Source organism: Canis lupus, chromosome 3, assembly GCF_048164855.1.
Source record: "Canis lupus baileyi chromosome 3, mCanLup2.hap1, whole genome shotgun sequence".
NCBI lineage: Eukaryota > Metazoa > Chordata > Mammalia > Carnivora > Canidae > Canis > Canis lupus.
This window is the reverse complement of record NC_132840.1, coordinates 50,296,359-50,301,621: the sequence shown is the minus strand read 5'-3', so window position 1 is coordinate 50,301,621 and position 5,263 is coordinate 50,296,359. Positions and strand designations below refer to the sequence as shown.

The 5,263-nt window shown below is 39.3% G+C and overlaps 1 pseudogene; it reads left to right on the top strand.

Annotated features, from left to right (window-relative positions):
* The first annotated feature begins 1,568 nt into the window (after positions 1–1,568).
* On the top strand, positions 1,569–2,020 carry LOC140624939 (ubiquitin-like protein 5 pseudogene; annotated as a pseudogene).
* Positions 2,021–5,263: the final 3,243 nt, after the last annotated feature.

Below are 5,263 nucleotides of genomic sequence, written 5' to 3'. Positions count from 1 at the left end.
TCCACACCTTTCCTGTCTTCATCTGATCGTGACAGGCCCTTTTGGACACTCAAGGACATTTATTTCTTGCATCACAGCACTATGAAGCTTCCAGAGACAGGAAAGTCCTCTGAGACATATCACTAGGTTATAGGGGAAAACAAGAAGCTCTTGTTTGGCAAGTGCCAAAATAATCCACTTGGCCCCCAGAAAGGACAAAGTGCAGGCAGCTGAAAGTGTCTCTAGACTGTTGATCAGAGAGTCCCCAAAGGGCATTCACGGATGACAAGTGAGAATCAGATGTGTCCTTTTGCTCAAATTCAAGCTCCTGACATCAGACCCAAGAACTAAGCACACTAGCAAATCCCAAAGTGAGTTCCACAGGACATTCAATGTTCCCTATGTTTGGTGTCTACCATGGGACCAGGGGTAGGGAATTCTGGGCTGCTTTCCCCCAGTGAGCTCAGGAATCTGCAAAGTTACCTTCATGTCCATATGGCTCCACATCAACTTCAGCCAGTGTGACTCAACACCCACATGTTTTAATTTATTTGGTTTGATTTGGTTTGGACTTAGTTAAGAAACAAAATTCAACTGAGTAACGTTTAAAGATCTTACTGGCTTTATTTATTAATTCATAAATCAGGGAGCATTCAACTGGTTGATAGAAAGGAACTCTGAGTACCTATACGAAATGAAAGACTTTTACAGGTGGAAGGAAGCAGGAAGAAAATTATATTTGCAAAAAAAGGGGGGGGGTTAGTTATTGCAAAGTCACTTTCCTTTAGGGGATGACAGGGATCTATCAGGCAGATGACCTCACTAGAGCTGACCAGATGATTCCTGATTGACTGGTTTGAGTTTTTATTTCTGGAAGAGAGCTGAAACTAGGATTAAATTAAGTCTTGGTTTGGTGATGTAGGACTTAGCATAAGCGACTCCATGTTGGGCCAAATATCTTATCTTTTTTAAAGATTTTATTTATTTATTTATTTATTTATTTATTTATTTATTTATTTATTTGACACAGAGAGAGAGTGCACAAGCAAGGGGAGCAACAAAGGTAGAGTGAGAAGCAGACTCTCCACTGTGCAGGGAGTCTGACATGGAGATCAATCCCAGGATCCCAGGATCATGACCTGAGCTGAAGGTAAATGTTTATCTGGCTGAGCCACTCAGGTGCCCCATGTCTTATTTTCAATAGACTTCTTTAAGGCTTGTGTTTTGCCTGGTCACACCTCTGGAAGTCAGAAAATGGCCTTTTCTGCTCTGGAACCTTCTCAACTCCTTTAAAGATTTCATGTAAATTTCCATTCCCTCCATCATCACCTCCAACTTCAAGTAGCCTCTCATTTGTCCTTTCTTACTTTTGGTTTATGTCTTCCCTTGTTCTGGTCAGAGGAAAGATTTTCACTTTATCTTCAGTTCTTCTCATGCCCTGGTCAATGGTAAGGATTTCATGTCTGATTCCCCCATTCAAAGCCACATTGCTGAAAAAAAATCAAAGTTTTTCTTCTTTCCTGCAGAAGAGTCATGGCTTTTAATTCTGTATTTAGCTATAGATTTATAAAGGTCTGCTTCCAAGCTCAAAAAACAGTGAACATCAAGGGTGTGCACATCTGCGAAAGCTCAAGACAGGATGATCGAGGTTGTTTGCAACGACCGTCTAGGGAAGAAGGTCCGCGTTAGGTGCAACACTGATGACACCATCGGGGACCTTAAGAAGCTGATCGCAGCCCAAACTGGCACCCGTTGGAACAAGATCATCCTGAAGAAGTGGTACACGATTTTCAAGGACCACGTGTCTCTGGGGGACTATGAAATCCACGATGGGATGAACCTAGAGCTTTATTACCAATAGAGCAGAATTCCTTCCATTTGTCCTGTCCTGCCTCCCCCGCCCCCCGGCTCCTCTCCCCTCCTGTTAGCTCCTCTCCCCTCTTTGCTACCATCTCCCCCACACTGATACAGATGCTTGTTTTTAAAAACTCATGTTAATAAAATCTTAGAAGTTGCAAAAAAAAAAAGGAAAAGAAAAAAACCTTTGTTCCTTCTGATTCTTCCCTACCCAGAGGACAGTATTTATAGAGTCCCACTGGATATATGGTGGTGATAGAAGGAATGTCTGCAAAAAAAAAAAAAGGGATCAGAGGTAAACAGCCATTCTTTTGGCTTTTTGGGGGGTGGGGGAGTGATAATTGGCATATAACATTATAGAAGTCTGAAGTCTACGATGTGTTGGTTTGATACATTTTTATGTTGTAATATGATTAGTATGGTAGCATTAGCTAACATCTTTATCATGTCACATAATCATTAATTGTTTTTTGTGGTACAAATAGTTAAGATCTAGTCTCCTAGCAACTTTGGAGTTTATAATACAATACTGTTGCCTGTAACCACCATGCTGTACATTACTGCTCCAGAACTTGTCTGCTAGTTGCAAATTTATACCTTAAAACAACATCACCCCAATTCGCCCATCCCTCAGTCCCTGGTAACCACCATTGGACTCTGTTATTACAGCTTCAGTTTTTTTTAGATTCCACATATAAATGAGATCATAGAGTATTTATATTCCTCCATCTTACTTAATTAGCATAATGCCCTCAAGATCCACTCATGTTGTTGTAAATGGTAGGATTTTCTTCTTTCTCGTGACTGAATAATCTTCCATTGTATATCCACATCTTCCATATCAGGTGGACACTTAGGTTGTTTTCATACCTTGGCTATTGTGAATAAGGCTACAATGAGCAGAGGTGTGCAGGTATCTCTTCAAGACAGTGATTTCATTTCCTGCAGATATATACCATGAGTGGGATTGCTGGATTATGTGGTCATTCAATTTTTAATTTTTTAAAGAAACTGCCATACTGTTTTCCATAGCGACTATACCACTTACATTCCCATCAGCCATGTATAAAGCTTTCCCTTCTTCCACATACTTGGTGTCACCATTCCTAAGGGCCAGTAGATTAATATTGTTGGTTCTTCTCCCAAATGCAGAGTGAATAAAAGACATAGGAATCAGATGGAGGTTGATCTTAGCTTGATTATTGATAAAACCTGGACTGGATGACATGGCCTAGATGCACAGCCCAATGGGCTTGCCAGTTCCTTTGCCCCTGATTTCAATAACTTGTTCCCCTGGTCACTGCCCAGCTTGAAACCCAGAGGCCTTCTCTATACTGTTGCTCCATGGAGCAGCAGAAATGGCTTACATTCTGGGGAGAGGCTAGTTCCAAACAGGTCCAGCAGGCTTGCTGTCCTCTCTTCAACACTAATCAGTTAAGTCATTCCTCCTCCCTTGGGAAGGAGAGAATAAGAGGGGAAACAAAGAGTGGGAATTTCCTTGGACATGTAAAATCAAAGACAAGGATCCTAAAAAATATAGATGGAAATGGAGAAGTACCCCCATTGAATACCAAACCAGTTCTGAAATCAATTTGCTAATATTTTACTTCAATATTTTTGCACCTATATCCATAGGTTAGCTTGTTCTCCACTGATCTCTGTGCAATCCTTTTTAGATTGTACTCAAGGCATTGTGGTATCACAGTGTGCAATATGACTCCCATTTGCCCCTCCTAGAGCCACCTCCACCTTTCTCCACCTACTTTCTGCCCTAGGAATTTGACTCACATGGACCACACCAATGGACTCCATTGACCTATGGCTTCTGGTTGGGTTTGGTCAATGAGGAAGCCAGTAAAGAAATTGGTGGGCAAAAGAAAAATCATGTGAGGGCATCTGTTCTCCTAGCTCTTTCCTTTCAAGGTCAGGGAAAGCTGTCTAGGTCCCAGGAGATCACAGCTCCCATCAGGCCCTCTTAGTAAGTTCTGATAATCACCCTCTCCCACGCCCCCTTCAAGCCAAGGGTTAGTAACAAGACTGCATACCCATCTGGCATTTCCACACCTTTATTGAACGCTCTTCAAATGATCTACTGTGAGTGTGACATCTGGCTTTTTTTTTTTTTTTCTTGTTTTTTTCTTTTGTTTTTTTTTTCTGAAAGCTGACTGACACATGTGGTTAGGCTAAGTTAGTAAAATGAACTGGAAAGACTTCTATTTTTATCTATGCTCTGGAACACATTAAATATTGCAAGAATTTTCTAGTCTTTGAAGGTCAAAGAGCCAATCTTTAGTGGCCTCTTAGCCTAGTATTTTAAGAATGGGATAGTTCTTTGACAAAAGTTTAAAATTTTTCTCATGGTCATTGCTTTATTTAGGTCTCTTCTTCCTGCTTCAAGCTTGATAACTGATATTTCCTAGAAAATCATCCATTTCCTTAAGAATTTTAAATGTATTAGCACGGCATTGTTCAGAACCCTATGTTTCTGTTCTAATCCACTTAGAATCCATGGTCACCTTTCTGGTCACACTTCTCACATTGCATAATTATTTTCCCTTATTATTTTGGTTAAGTTTATTCCGGTTGTGTGTGTGTGTGTGTTCTTTTAAAAAGCTTATTTATTTATTTAAAAAGAAAAACCCTTATTGGATTCTGCTAACTTGTAATGACCCACCCCTAGAGTTTGAAAAATACCACTACTAAGGAACTTGTGCATATGTGTACCAGTTGGCATAAGAGAGGATATTCAGAGAAGCACTAATAATAATTGGAAAAAGAAACAATAACTGGAAACAGAACTGGCCACTGACAGAAGAATGGCTAATAAGCTGTGACATATCCACACAATGGAATATTATTCAGAATGCCAATGAATGAGTCTCGGCTATTCAAATCCACCTCAATGAAATCTCAAGACATAATGTTGAGCAAATTGCAGAGGACTTCTTGCAGTATAGTTCCAAGTTCACAACTATGGAGGGAGGTATACATATTTGATAAACTGCCAAGGTGAGCAGGAAAGTAATTAGTAAAATTCATGAAAATGATTATTTGAAGGGCAATTTGGGGAAAAGAGGGAAATCAGAGAAGATTACAGGGAGCTTCAAGAAATTTGATAATGTTCTACTTCTTCATGAAGTGTTTACAGCTCTTCATTTTATTATTTTGCATGATAACTTCAATATACTACTCTTGTATTTTGGGATGATCATATAGTTCTTTTAAATGTATAATAAATTTATATAATGTTCTATGGATATTTGATGAATAGTGCCTGTTTGAAGAAGAGAAAGTTCTACATCTCCTTCAAATTTATCTCTTAATTTTTGGCTATCTAATCTGTAATTTTTTACATCTTACCTTATGGTTGTGAATTTCTCATTGTGCTTTCTTGCTTTATATATTTACTATGATGTTATTTGGCACA